At 39.9% G+C, this 15,692-nt stretch overlaps 2 long non-coding RNA genes across 2 annotated transcripts; both read right to left on the reverse strand.

Moving 5' to 3' along the window:
* Positions 1 to 438: 438 nt before the first annotated feature.
* On the reverse strand, positions 439 to 2,346 carry LOC139826544 (uncharacterized). The gene is made up of 2 exons (XR_011736685.1): positions 2,160 to 2,346; positions 439 to 1,494 (listed from the first exon to the last, which is right to left on the reverse strand). It is a non-coding gene; the product is annotated as an uncharacterized lncRNA (long non-coding RNA).
* Positions 2,347 to 2,995: 649 nt separating this feature from the next.
* LOC139826545 (uncharacterized) lies at positions 2,996 to 5,500 on the reverse strand. Its single transcript, XR_011736691.1, has 2 exons — positions 4,818 to 5,500; positions 2,996 to 3,989 (listed from the first exon to the last, which is right to left on the reverse strand). It is a non-coding gene; the product is annotated as an uncharacterized lncRNA (long non-coding RNA).
* Positions 5,501 to 15,692: the final 10,192 nt, after the last annotated feature.

Consider the following 15,692-nt stretch of genomic DNA (forward strand, 5'->3'; position numbering starts at 1 on the left):
GAGAATATCTATCTTTTAACTAGTTTATGACAGAGCTTGAATTACCAGAATAATGCATTGCACAGTGTAGAAATGCAGTATCATCAGATTAAACTTGCCTGCAAACACAATGTTCCATATGTTCTGCAAGACACTTTACATTCAGTAGAGGTGCAAGAGCAACCTTTGCATGTCTTACAAACACACCGAGTTCAAACAATTCAAAAAAAGAGGCCAAGTTAAATATCTGTAAGTTTGCCCAACTCTTCCTGTTACTATAAATATAGTAGATGTGTGAATTAGAAGCAATACTAAAGCATCAACTTATTTTCAAGTGTAGCTAGGGCTTTAACTTTCACTACAAACTCAAAAGATTAACCATGATCTGTTCATCGTCAGGTCTTATAAAGACTAAAAATTACCTCTCCTTTTAAAAGACATAAGAGACAGTTCTACACATTTGTTGTAAATGTTTTAATATATTCCAAGTTTAAGCCATTGTAATAAGTGATCAACACACTAAGAGTCATAGCAAAAAGATACCCTTAGTCACCACTACAAATATACCAGCAATTCTAATTAATTCACATTGGCAGATTCATGGGTTTGCTTTTCACAGTAAGTCAAAATATACAGGAGAAATATCTCAGAAGTTTACCTTGGCTCCAATCAGTACAATTAGTCAACTACACTGTAAAAAGACTATCTTATCAATGTAAGGAAAGTGGTAATTATATATTTCCACTTTTGTTAGATAAATATTTAGGATTTTTTTACCATTCAAACAAGAGCACTTAATTTCACACATACAAGTTTTGCATATGCAGAACACACAAAACACAAGTCTGTCATGGATCTCTGTCTTCACAAAATAGAAAATCCACCTCTTTCAAGGGTGCCATCTGAATAATAAAGTCTAAGCACGAGAAGAAATGCAGACACTTGCTCTTCAGCCCAAATTCAGGTGCCCTCCAAGCACCGTGAAACTAACAGTTTTTCATCCAGCTCAGCGAAAGAAGCAGCAACCTACGGACAGGGTTGGAGCCCAGACACCTCAGCGGCCAAGGCTGAACTCCTTCTGCAGAAATAGGAGGAGAAGGAATTGTTGCCACCTCAGCAGCGTGCAATCCCGGGAAAACAAACGGGATTCCCATTGTCATTGTCTTCATCTGCAGCTGATCATCACCAGCACTAGCAAGGCAGTAGCTTGCGCAGTTATCTCCACAGCGGGCAATGTCACAACCCGACCAACAGCACAAACTACTACCTCAGCCAGGGCCCTGGTGCACCCGGCCCCTTCTGCAGGGGAGGACGAGCAGACAGACGCACGGCAAGGACAAACGAAATTAGAGGGAAAACCGGCAGAAAGATAAAAGGGCTCTGGGGTCTTTTGATGGTCCTCTTGTCTCCTTTATCTGCTGCAGACATCAACCAGACTCCTCTCGCCTGGCTGCGAAAAGCGGAGGGAAACCCCGCCCAGCTCCCTTCCCAGCTTTGCCCTTTTCCTTGCATGACCTGAAACCGACGGGAAGAGCTTCATTTATCAGATACATTACAGACCCCAGCTGGTACAGCACAGATCACGTTTAATTTCAAACAGCCACGGTTCCGCAAGCCTGTAACAGATGGGGCGGGGAGGGGAAGGGGGGAGGGCGGGAAGAAAGGACAGAAACGGGGGGTTGGGGTGGGGGAAGACACAGCAGACAGATCCCCCCTACACACACACACACCCCCCCCCACACACACACCCCAGCCCCCCCAGCCGCCCTCCTCGCCCACCCTCCGCAAGAACCGCGGCGGCACACGGACCTGCCCGCGCCGCGCCCCCTGCGGCACGGCCGCCCCGCCAGCCCCGGGCAGCCCGCGGCGAAAGGGGGTGCGGGGCGGGGAGCGGAGGGAGGGAGGGATGCGGCCACCGCCGGCAGCCCGTCCTGCCCGCCCGCCGGGCCCCCGCAGGCCGGTCCGTTCCGCCCGCTCTCCGCAGAAGCGGCAGCCCCGCTTGCCCGAGGTCCCGCCATGCCGTCGCCTCCCGGGGCGAAGGGGCCGGGGAAGGATCCGCCGCCCCGGCCGCCCCAGCGGGGAGCCCCCGCCGCCTCTCCCGGTGAGGTGAAGGAAGCCGAACCCTCAGGCGAGGGCGTCGGGGCGCAGCCCAGAGGGTCAGGGAAGGGGGAAGCGCTCGCCTTGCCGAGGTCGCAGACAAAGGAGGCGCCGGGCGGGCGGCGCAGCCCCGCTCCCGCCGCGGCTCCGTCCCTCGCCGCCGCCGCCTGTGTGTCCGGCTGAACCATAGAGATCATTTAAGGCGGGGGAAGAGAGGGGCTCATCCGCTGCCCACGTGACTGGATATGTCACTCACCCGGCGGGCGCCATCTTGAAGAGGGAGGGGGAACGCGGCCCCCAGCGAGTGTTCAAGATGGCGCGGGGGGCGGGAGACCGCTATTCACAGACGGGCGCTGCGCCACTTCGCCGCCGCGGTTTCCGCCGGGCTGCGCAGGGGGAGTTACGCTCCGCTGGGGAATGCCGGGAAGCGGAGAATCTCCCGCTCTCTATCCGCGACTGCGCGACAGCCGCGGGAAACGCTGCGGCCGCGGCGGGGCCCACGGGAGGCGGGGCGAGGGGGAGCGGTCACCCCGTGAAGCGCCTCTGAGGGGAGCGTGGCGCCAGGGATGGGATGGGCACCCCGGCCGGGCTGTGGCGGGGTGCCGCCGCGGCAGGGGAGGCTCCGCCGTGCGGCACCGGCACCTCATGACGCTTTCTGTTAGATGTGTTTTAGTTACAGGAGTAAAGATGGAGCTCGCAGCGGCTCTTCCGTGCGTGCCCCGCAGGGGCGGCCGAGCGAGCTGGGCCCCGCAGCCGGGCAGGGGCGGAGCTGAGGCAGCTCCGCACGGGGTGCCGGGCGAGGAACGGGGCGCTGACTGCCCCGTACAAACCACACCTGGCGTCCAGGGGCCGTGGGCTTCAACTTTTCCAGTGAATCCGCTTTGCGCTCTTATTTTCCCTTTTATTTTCTCATTCCTAATACAAGTAGAAAACCTGGAAACTTTTATTTCTCACTGAAAATAGGGTCCCGGAACGATTACTCCGTACCAGAACTGACCTCAAAGAAACAGACTGTGAACATCATTAAAAATTAACAAAAGTTACAAACACTCGACATTTTTAGCAAGTATGGTTTTGCATTCACCACCAACGCACTTTATGAACGAATCTGTGGAAAAAAAAAAACAGCTACCAATACACAAGAAGAATCAGACTGCAAGAGTTAAAAAAAAAAGAAGTATCATTGAGTTTACAAAGACTGTATTAACACCAGCGATGCAGAATATGGAAATAACCCAGCTTGCAGCCAGACCCCAAATGAAACACAATAGTCTTGGAGTTTCCAGTGCAAAACCATCTACAACATGTCTTGAGAATAAAATGCAATGTGTTTAGTGACAACTTGGGAAGAATTTGCAGTTGAGAAAGTCATGCGAAAAAGCAGCCAAAATTTTGCCACCTTAAGGAAGCAGGATGGGGGGGGGGAGACAAAGACAAAATACTTTGTTATGATCTTGTAGTTCCCTGTTTAAAAGTTGCTACCTACGTGGGGCATCACATCCAATTAAATCACTGATTGCTTGTTTAAAAGATATTTAAGCCAATGACATTATGTTGGGGAAAAATATGCCAAGAGTTTCTGTATGCTTATAAAGTACATATGGTTTTGATGCCGACTGGAAAAGTTAAAGAACATTACACAGCTGAGAAAATGGAAGCATACAGTAACTCAGAATCCTTTGCTTCTGGCTCTGGAAGGGGCTGCTTGATCTCCTCTAGACCACTTTCTCCCAATTCCTGTTTTCCTCCATAAAGCCGATGATGCTGTTTCGCACAAGGACAGTCAGACTTCATTGTTCTGCTATTTGAGGTCAACTCAGGAGAGGCAAAGCATGACGGAGACATCAGTGCACCAAGGAATTGTATGCTCCGCTCCTACTCAGTTAAGTTTGTGTATTCATGAAAACCCAGTTCTGAAAAAGAAACACAGTCTAAAATTGAGAAAGTTTAAGTGTTTATTAAAAAAGTGGACAAAACAAAAAATAATTTCACACCATGTCCCTATTAAAAATCAAATTTATTTAATCTAAGTTTATATTACATGAAGTACTAATAGTGGAAGAAATTCTCCATACTTGGAATACTTGAGTTTTTCTAAGTTGATTTTTGCTTTTTTTTTTTTTTTTAAACTGTGCACCCTCTTGTTCTAAGACTTTCAACCATATAATGTAAAGCAACTTTTACACATATTTCATGTCTCCATGACTTGTTTTTCTGAATTAAGGTCTCTTTTATATTCATTCATCAGCAGACTGAAATCCATCTTAACATCATGAATACATTTAGAAAGTTTATTGGATCAGTTTCTATATGACGAAAATCAGCACTTCTGGGTGAAAACAAAATGTAAATTTATACCACATCACTGGGATTAATTTATTTATAAGAAGGGGCAGAAAAACAACAGTAGAACACTGATCCCTCCTGGAAGTTTGGCGAGTTTATTAATTGAAATACTTGTAGTCTGTCACATATAGACAGGAATTGTTATTCTTGAATCCTTATCATATATCACTAAAAGCTAATGGCAGATATTCAGCATACATCACAAATGTATTATATGGCTAATCAGAACAACTACACTGATATTTTCTTTTTGGATTTGCATTTATCTAAAACCTAGAAGTCCAAGAAGTTATTAAAGTATGTACTGGAAAGCAATGAAAAAGCAACAAAAAAGTTACGAAAAGTGCAAAGCTGCAGATGGATACAGGTACTTAATGTTTGTTAGAGTCGCCCACCTGGATGCTTCCCTCATTCTGTCCCACACCCTGGAATGCAAAGCTCAGAAAGACTGAGAGGATTGGTGCTTGAGGTCTTCTGTATGGAGAATGAGAATGTTCAAAGACTGTCAAAGAAGCCACACTTATCATCTTATTTTCTCTTTTGTCTGAGAAGTGAGGAATTCAAATGCTGAAAAGAAGCATTCAGGCAGCAAATTACAGGTATCAGAAGCAACTGTAACATTGCTGACCTGAAACAATTGGGTAGAAAGCAGCAGTTAAATGTTACATACACACACACACACACACATATATATATATAAACCAAACAAAAACTCCATAGAAACCAGAAAAATTCTCTGATAAGGCACGTAAAAAAGTGTAGCAAGACTGGAAATGTTTAGTTCAGTTTATCGAGTTCATGAAGGCAATAATGTCATGTGCTCATACAAATTAGGGAACTTACGGAAAACCAAGACAGAGCAGTAGCAAGGAGAGTTTAAGGTTCAAAAAGGGCTGTATTCTCAATGCTAACAGGAACTGTTGAGCTCTTAAGTTTTCATTTGAGCATTTAGACTAATGCTATGACTCCAAGGAATATTACCCTTGCAGATACAGGCTACAACAAATAAATACTTGAATATGATTTCAAGGGAAGAAAAAAACCCAAACCAAACAAACAGCCAAACCTCAGAGTCAGCCCTGCAAAGGACTTGTAAAAACAAAAAAACCCCACCCCTTCCCCCCAAATTAAAATTATTTTAGATTGATCTGTTTTAAATGTATTGGATACATTAATGAAATACATGTTGTTAACAAAGCGGGTAAAACTGGTTATTTCTGGTGGACACTGCCCTCAGCTTTTAGAGACAGTACATTTTACCTTCATAGATCTATCCTATACATGGAAGGGGAAAACTAAGATTTTCAATTCCTAATCTGTTTCAGAGTTTGAACTACTTGTTTGAATTGCATTGGATAAAGTGAAATTGAACTGCAAGAAGCAGCTCCTGCTATCAGACAGTGGTTTAGCACTTCAAAAACTTGCTTCCTGATTCTTACCCTATGAAGAGGAAGGGTTTTGTGCTACTCCATCAGTTCAGCACATTCACTTCAAGACTTTGGCAACATGTAACTGCTTAAGATTTCATATTTTAAGAGAAAATATTTAATTTAAATCAGTCTTTTCTAAAATAAATGTTTATCTTTCCCCATTTATTCTAGGGCAGCACTACGTGCAGACTTTGTGGCTCATTTTAGTGGTAAGGTAGTACCATATTATGCTACAATGCCAAGCCCTGAGGCATGAACAGACATTCACTAAGTAGATGTGCAAGAAACAGTTGCGAGGTACTGCAGAAACCACTTCTTTGTAATGTACGTGCCAGCAGCACTACGCACATAATACTTCTGTCCTCTTTCATGTTTTCTCGTGAGAGAGGCTGATCAAAACCAGACTGCCCTCTGTGCCTTTTGAAGGTCCTCTGTTGGTTGGCAATCCAGTTCCGGTTGCCATTTTTCTATGGAGCCTCTCCATCCATCCTTACCCTCATGCTAGGCATTAGTCTGTGATGTGATGGGAGAAAGAAGTGCAAGTCTTTTGTCAAAGAAGCCAGAAACACAAGCAGTTCCTTGGCAACTTTAATAGTTCAAAGTAAGAAACAGTTAACATTAAAAACAACAGAGCAGGTGACATCAAGTTTCCAACAGTCTCTCATCCTCACCAGCCTCTGCAAGTCTTGAAGCTGTCAACTTTGGAAGTATCATTGGTTATGGAGACTCATACCAAGTCTAAGGCAGATATGGTTCCAGTAACAAAACTGTGAAGATGCCCAACAGATATCTGACTTACCAGGTATTTTCTTTCTTATTTATCTATTGGCAGTTCATTCTAAAATCAGAACAGACCAAAAACCCCTAAATGACATTAAACTGACAGGCAGCATGGGCTGAGGCCTTGGAGTATGTTTCAATATTGCAGTATTTTTGATTGAAGAAAAAGCTGGTTGCTGTATTTAACATGTCCTTTTTGTAAGGAACATGCTTCAGGGGAAAAGAGGATTATATGGTGCTGACAAACAAGATTCCTTTAGAAGTTCTTAAGGTAGGTATCTGGACCACTGGTGGGAATAAACATGTTAACATGAAGAGAAAAGCACATCATACTGATTTTAAAAATAACCTTATCTGAGAACTCCTCTAAATGTAGATAATAAAGGAAATGTGAGCAATGAATACTCTCGTCTCTTGGTAATGAAATGCTGCAGTTTGCATAGTAAACACACAGGTATTTTACCCTTTTTATCAAATCTGTTTCATAATCAAGACATAAATGCTAAATAAGGACCCCAGAAACAGAACAATCAGTTTTTAGCATGTTACTGTCTGATAGGACACAAGGACTATGACATTCTGAGTCAGAAAAGTGGATAATAACTAATGCATTGTAGTTTTTCTGTTATATTTGATGCATTCTACAATGCAACACAAAGACCCTATTTTGTTGGTAATACCACTCAGTACGGGTTTTATTGCAAGAATTCCATCCCATTTTTAATATACACCTTAATTCGTTAAGACGTAACATACATTGTTAGTTGAAATGTTTTAAAACCGTGTGAGCAGAGATCAGGTATTTGATACACAACCAAAAAATGAAGATTTATTTAAATAAAGTTTTGACTGGATGCTTTAAAGACAATTACACAATTGTTGTACAGATTAAATGTTATAATATAAAAATTGTTATAATATAAAATCATGGATTATGTACAGAAATGTAAACGTTCAGAAAGTCGGTATAAAATTTTAGTTTTTACTTACTTAAGAGATGTTAAGACTGGTTTTGTATTTCTATTATAAGAAACTGTTGCAAAACATGTTCTCAGATCTAGTTCTTGATGGTGTTAATGACAGCTGTTTGCACTGACAGCCATCTTAACACTGGAGCGATTTTCTAAGGAAAAACACCAAAACTGTTTTGAAATTCAAGTCTCCTATACAACAAAGCTGCCAAAATTAAATGGAAAAGGCTGACTGCTGCTTAACAGCAGCACCTTACAGTCATCTTGATGAATTGCATCCTGGTTTTTGAGAGACCGCTTCACCAGTTGAGATGTTGAGTTATAATCCTATTTTCTAGCATAGTTGTAATGTATCTGTCGATTTGCTACCGATTTACTAAGCACGCTATCTTATCCTTACATTGTGTGCAGAGACACTACACATAGAATCCCAACCTGCACACTCTGATCCTGATCAACTAATACTGACTTTTAGGGTCCTGTCTTCTTGGACAGACTTTGTTTCCCTGGTTTGCTTATGAAAGAGTCATGTGAAATAGTGTCCAAAGCCTTACTAAAATATTTAGCAACTAGTTCTTATCCCCATCCACAAGATCTGTCACTTTTTCATAGAAATAAATGAGACTGGGTTTCTGTGACTTGATCGTAGCAAATACCTATCAGTTGTTATGCACGTCATGGAGATCTTTATGATACTAACAGCAGATTTTCATTTTTACTTGCCAGAAAAAAAATGAATGAATGTCAGGCCAGTTGATCTATACTTTCCATCTTCTCCATTTTGTCCTTAAAAAGTTAAAGCACTGTTTTTTTTGCCTTTCTTTCAGTCATCTGGTACTTCTCTTGTCTTACATTAGTTTTCAAAGATGATTTTTAAAATGCTGACGTTCCTCAGATTAGTTCTTTAAATACCAGGAACAAGTTCTTCAGTGAATTTGACAATATATCTATTTTCTGTCCTGTCTTCCTTCTTCTAGGTAAGCTTCTTCAATCTTTCTCATTCAAATTGCATGAGTAATACACTGGCAGTTGATTTTTGACTTTTTGGATCGCTATAAGAAATGAAAAAATTCAGCACACAAATTGAACCAACACAGGATCACTTGTGTCAATAGCTGTCCTCTTTTTAGTCAGCGCTTTTGCTAGCACAAATCTTTTACTACTTATGTGTATATCCTCTGTCAGTTGGCAGTTGTATCTCATGTACTTTCATCCCTATCTGTTAACACTGTTCTTTGATGGTAACCGAATTTCCATCTTCTGCAGGCCTCCCCAACTTCCATTTGAAGTCAATGAAATTCCTCATTTAACTGAGCTGGTCTCTTACGGCAGCGAATCCCTGTCTCCTCCATTGGGATACACTTTCAGTCATGACATTCGCATCTCCACGGAACTGTCTTATCTCCTCAGTTTCTCTCCTATCCAAGACATCTGTGAGATGTTACCTAGCAATTTTCTGAAGTCTGCCTTCTTGAAGTCCAGTGATCTTTATTTTTATGTTCTCCCTCTACCCTAAAGAATCACAAATATTTATTTTCACTTTCTTACCCAAGTTGTCTTAAACCATCTGATTTTTTCATAATCGTAGCTGATTCCTTCACAAAACTATACACACACTACGCACAGGTATTCAAACTGTAATGGTTTGTGATACAGCCACCTTGAAAAGTGACAATGACAGAATGAAAGATCAGACTAGATGGACAGAAAATACACATAGTATATTTTATTTTCTGAAATTTCTGCACCTCTGGAAAGCAGGGGCATTTCTGCTAATGATAATTTCTGTTGCAAATCTGGTTTTGGAGAAAGCCATCCTCATATAAGCAAAATTTTTAGCATGGGCTTTTCAGATTCCTTTCCAGGATCAGAGCTGTGCTCTTGGACAGAGCCTGGAAATTCTGAGTATTGTATCAGATTAGCCCACATTTAGATTCCTCAGCTTCTCATCCTCTAATTTACTTGCTTTTTCTTTTTAAGCTAAATTTTTAACAAAACACTGTAGCTTCCAGTGAAGCATCTTTAATTATTCTTTTCCCAAAGAACAACCACATGTATTTACAATCAATTCTTAGCACTCTCTGTGACAAGGCTGCTTCAGAACTTGGCTTTCTGTACTGGTAACACTCAATAGTAACAGCCAAGTTCTTAATCAAATGTTTCTAATGAACATTAGAAGTTAAAATTAACCTGAAAGCCCCCACTGGAATGAAAAAAAATGCACATTTGCAAAACAGTTTTCTACAATGGAAGATAACTGTATAAATCCTTGAGTGACTTCAAAGGACAAAAAGAGGAAATAATTACTTTTATCTTCTGTATGTCCCTTGTAGACTTTCTGCTGTAACATACTGCCCATTCATGGTGTAAATACAAAAAGCCACTGCTCAGTTATCCAGTTCTGATTCCATTTGAAGATTCACGTGATCTACTTAGTTTCACCTATCATATAAAGTTTCCTTCTTCCTGATCATTTCTATACTCATCTGGCACCAGCTTTCATACGACTTCACCACTTGGTGTGATAGACTTTGTATAATTCAAAATCTAGAGAGATTCTTTCTTTGCACATCACTGCCATCATAATGATCTCTGTATTTTCAACTAAATAAAACTTAAAAGGCTGTAAGAAGAAAAGAAATTTTTGAGTTCTATACAAGGAATGAGCTGCCTTGTCTGATACACTTTCCAACATTCAAGAAGGTAATACTGCATCTGTAATATGGTTATATCAGTACTGCAAAACACACATTTATAACAGAAACAAACTTGTGAACCCTAAAGAGTATTTACTCCCTAAATCAAATCTATATTCTACACAGACTTTTACAGTCATTTTAATTGGTCTTGCTCTTGCCCTGATATGCAAAATACTGTCTAGACAAATAGTCCATGCCCCCAAATCTTGAAGAAAAGCACACACAGAAAAGTATTGTCAGAAAACGTGTGGGAGATCCAGGGAGAAAGTAGGAGCACTGGTATATCTGATTATTCCTCAATAATGTGTCTTAAAGTAACAGATCAGATAGCAAAATAGTACATGATAACGTAGCAAATGTTAGTAAGCGCTTACAGGTAAGTCACTTAAAGACATCACACAAATGTCCATTAAGAGTTTCCCATCTATAAGCCAGTCAGTAACTAGTTCGGGGAGAAAGAAAAGAAATGTCTACCAGATTGCTCCTGAGTGGTAAAAGCTCATAATGGGACTGTGCTGTACAGCTTAAGCAACATTGATGACTCCGCAGTAACTGGCTGCGTTCTCTAAACAAAACAAAATAATGCAACATGTTTCTTTAAATTTAGCTTTAAAAAAAATAAAGGCGGAATAAACAGCAACTATTTGGTTGGAATGAATTCTTGCTTATGTGCACAGCTTATGAAGTCCTCCTGATCTGAATGGTAAAATGAAGAAATCTCAAAGAAACAATAACTTTTATAGTGCTACATTGGGAACAATTGGAAATGGTCTCAAAATCTAAATGAACAGCATGTTCAACAGACAGATGACGTTCATGCTTCAGGTGGGCTTTCTTTTCACTGCTCACACAGGTGTTAAGCTCTGCTTCAACAATAAATGTTTAGTCAAACAGAATCAGTAACTGCTCCAGGAGCCTTTGCTGTGTGCATGAACAGAAGTGTAACTTTACGGACCTCATCACTTTAATGGCCCAATGCCTAAGCAAAATAGGAATTCTGAAGAATTTACTTTTTATTCTACATGATTGTAGAGATGACTTCATAAATTGTAAACACTGTTAATATTTTTACTTGATTTATTCCTATATAGTTTATTTCACATATAGTAAATTTCCAAAATACTATTTTCAAGAAAAAGAAACTAGAATTTCTGTAGATGTACTCTTACAGATATATCTAGATAGACAACATTAAGAACAAGGTTAAACAGTATTCTACAATGCATGTTAGAATTTCTTTAGGGTGAAGAAGACAGAAGAACCTTGACTAGCGTTGCTACTTCACATTTTGCTACAATAAGCAAGGTCTCAAATTTGTATGAGTATTAGGGCATATATAGTGAGCTATATATGTAGGTGTACATTCCTTTTTTCAGAACAAGTAAAACTTAAACGCTGAAAGAAGAATGTTGTCAGTACAGTGGCATATAAAGGTACTATAGACAAATGCTTTTGTCTCAACTCCAATATGAAATAATTCTGATTTTTTTCTTGCATTATCATGAAGTAAAAAACAAAACCCAACCAAACAGGAAAAGAAATGAGGATGCCAGCAGAACTCACTGCTGCATGTAAGGACACAACTGGAACTGCCGAGCATTGTCATAATGTAATCTGAAAATAACTTCTAAGAATTATCCATATACTCAAAATTACTCAAGTGTGAGGCTACGTAACTGAGAAAATTCCAAAGAATTAGACATGGTGAACTGGAGCTTTCTGAGAGAGTGCTGATATTTTTTTCCCCTTGTGAAGTCAAACAGCAAAACCTCTACTGAATACAATGACATATTAATTAAGCCAGCTCACTGCTTCTGAAGACACTGTACAATACATTAATTTATCACATTTCTTTAAGCACAAAAAGTTACTGGAAGTTATTATCAGCCAGTGTGTTAGGAGGAAAGTCTTTTCACCTATGCAGAGGTCCAACTAAAATCTGTTTTTCTCAGGGAACACACTCTATCAATATTTTGCTGATGGAAACTAAATGCTGTACATGTACAGATGCAGGCCATGTCTGTGCACTAGTTGGGATTCCAATTTAAACATCCCTCGCACCCCAGCTGCCTTATTTGTAACATCCTGACACGCTTCACTGAGCAGCTGTACAGGCGTGCAGCACTATCTGCAGGCAGAATGTGCACCACTTGCAATACAACTGTGTACAGCGATTCCTTCTTCCGCTTGTGGAACCTCACCTGACTCGGGAGCATTCAAGTTGAAGGCTGTAGAAGGCGCCTGCCCACGTAGGGAATGAGTGGCCAGCTGCAAATTTGAGGTGAACAAGTAGTGAAGGACACAGAACGGAGCTGTACCAAAACAGATAAGGAGAAAACGTGCTCTTTCCCCCCTCCAAGAACTTCTAAATGAATTTCTGCAGAATACACAGATGACGAGTACTTGTGTTTGTCATGTGCTGAGGAGAAGAAAGGCATTAACCTCATTTAAAATACCCTGCCTGAAGAGTTCAAGGTCAGCTATGAGAAGATTTGCCATTTGAGAAGAAGAAACAATTCAACCTGTGTGAAAACAATCAATCAAACAAAAAGCCCCTCACAATCTGCAGAATGTGATAATAAACTACTGAAGTTTCAGACGTACTCCTACTTGCTCTTGTGAAATAACTAATGGCGACCATGTATTTCATGCGGCTTAATGTCCAGTAACATTCCACAGTTGACCAATAAAGCAGGTGAGGAAGCAAGCGCATGTACAAGGTAACAGAACCATTACATTAGCATCTCTGATGGTATGCAAATAACTACTGTAGGTTACTTCTAAGAACAAGATTTTTCATAAGAAGTTCCCAGCTTCAGGCATCTACTATGTGATCTTAAATCCCTGTGTACATTAAGGCAATGGTCATGGCACTGAGACATACAAGTTTTCCCAAGTAATCCAAAATCTTGATATGAACATTCTAACAACCTGTAAGACCCTCACATGTTCTCTTTGGATTCCCAAACCATGTATTTTTTAAAGTTGGGGAGAAGAAGAAAAAGGTGAAGATTGTAGTGACATTCAATAATGCTTACCTTCTGACTTCCAGCTGACATACTTCTATGCAGTCAGCTGTACCCCTTTTCTAGCTGATTTTGGTGACACAATGCAGACCCCAATCATGAAAATGCCCACGTTTTACTTTTCATAACTAAGCAATCCTACAGACTTGAAAAGAACTTGGACATGGGTCTACTCAACAGGTAACATTTCTTCAGGAACAAGATTTACCTGGCTAGAAACACATAAAAATGTGAAATTTAAATATTCAAAAATGCTGTTTGCATCAAAGAAGCCCTAAAAATATTTAGCAAAAAGTACAGGTAGGAAAAAGAAACTGATACTTCAAGTTCAAAGACATATTTGAGTGCTACACAAGAAGGCACAGTAAACGGAGTGATTCTTATTCAGACAAAATTAGTCAAAAAACCCCTCTTTTCTAAACTAAGTAGCTGTGTTTTTAGTTTTTAACCTATTTATACAAAATAACAATAAAGCAGTTTGAATATGGTCAGCCTCAGCTTGCATGTCTAATATGCCTCAAACATCACAAATATTACGCATTTTGTAATTAAGATGAAAGGAAAAAAGTTTACTCATTGGTAGTTTATTTCAAAACCTTTCGAAGATGAATGTCCATAGGTGGTAAATTTTCTAAGCTCTAGAGTCAGGAAAATCTTACATGTCCCCTTTTTAAAATACAGATAAAGCTGAAGATTTGCTTCATTGGACAGAATGCTTCTGTGTTGTCACTGAAAAACCAATTAGAAACTAACTTCCCCACAGTTTGGTCTGCACACCTCTTTCCAGAAATTCTGGTTAGGATAATAAATTCTAAACCAAATTAATACCCTTCTTTCCTGCTCCACACTTTGTTTCTTTAATGACCTCATAGACCTTGACTTCCAGTAATTAGGAGAGCAGTTGCCACTTTCAGAGTATGGATTATGTTGTCATCTGTACATGGGACCCAGTTCTGCAGTATACTGGAACTGCTCCTCCAAAGAAGTTATTTTGACATAAATTCGATTAATGGGAAGCATTTGTTTTCTTAATGTAAACCGTGTATTCTCTAAAAACTACCAACACTTGACAATTAAGTTCCGTGCAACTTTGGTGACAGAGAAATCTGCAAGGTCTTGAAGCTTCTGCAATGTTTACTGTTCTTTGAAACAGAAAGCTTTTTAAAAGGACCATAAACTGGAGCCTTCTGGGACCAAGCAGTTCAAAGCGGTGCTTGGACAACATTGTTCATGCAGGGTACTTCTAACCCTGAGCCATTCACCTCACCTGCTACCTGAAGCTCCTACAACTTTTAGTTCTATTCACATGTACCAGTCAATGTCCCTTTAGCCAGGAAGATGTAAAGCAAACAGATAAAATGCCATTTCTTATACATGATAATCTCTTTTAATATCTACAAAAGTCTTTAAGGAACAAAAACCTAAAGGAAAGCTCCGAAATTCTCAAATCCATAGAAAGGCACCTGTCTCTCTTTTTTTTCATTTGTTTCTTTGTTTGCTTACATTTAGCCTTTGTGCTTTCACATCACAGGTTAAAAAGTATGTGAATACAGGTGAAACATTATTGAAATCATAATTAAGTAAATAAGAGTTTAAGTGCTAAGTCACAACTTTTAAAACAATACAATTAAAGTGTTTTGCTTCAATTGTGTATTATGTGAAAGTGAAACAAATTCACATTTTGTTAATGACAAATTTTACTGCACTTCTAAATGAGTAGCTATCTTCAAAAATACACTTCTCATGGTTTTATATCAGACAGAGTCGATAATTAAAAGATTAGAACAATTTGTTTGGGTTGTAAAGACATTACAAAACAAAGCACTTAAAATTATTGAACAAAATATTACAGCCAAATATTTCAGGTATTTGAAATCACCTTTCTTGAGTCATGATTCAAAGACTGTGATACTTATCAAGGAGGTCAAAAAAGGCTCACAACCCTCAAATACGTATTTTTTTAAAGCAAGGCTGCAACTACAAAAATTGATAGAGATGAGTAGAACAAGCATCTGAAACAAATCTTTTATAAAGTGAGGTATGGTAGTGTTGAAGTGCTACAGTGGATTTCTGCATATTCAAACTTATTTCAGGTCAACTACTTTGAAGTTGGAGATCAGCAGACTCCTGACTGCTTCTGCAATCCTTTGTCATATGACCTTTTGTTCGATGTTCAATGGCCACAGAAAAGATACATTCAATTAAGCAAAAACAACATGATCAGATATGAATGAGCATACCTGGCAGTTTAGAAGGCAAAGTGTAAGTAAAAATGCAAGCATACAACTTATTCATAATAAATACATTTTCAAGCATTTAACATTATCAATATTTTAAAAAGAATTTAAATAATAAATGCAACTA

Source organism: Patagioenas fasciata, chromosome 1, assembly GCF_037038585.1.
Source record: "Patagioenas fasciata isolate bPatFas1 chromosome 1, bPatFas1.hap1, whole genome shotgun sequence".
NCBI lineage: Eukaryota > Metazoa > Chordata > Aves > Columbiformes > Columbidae > Patagioenas > Patagioenas fasciata.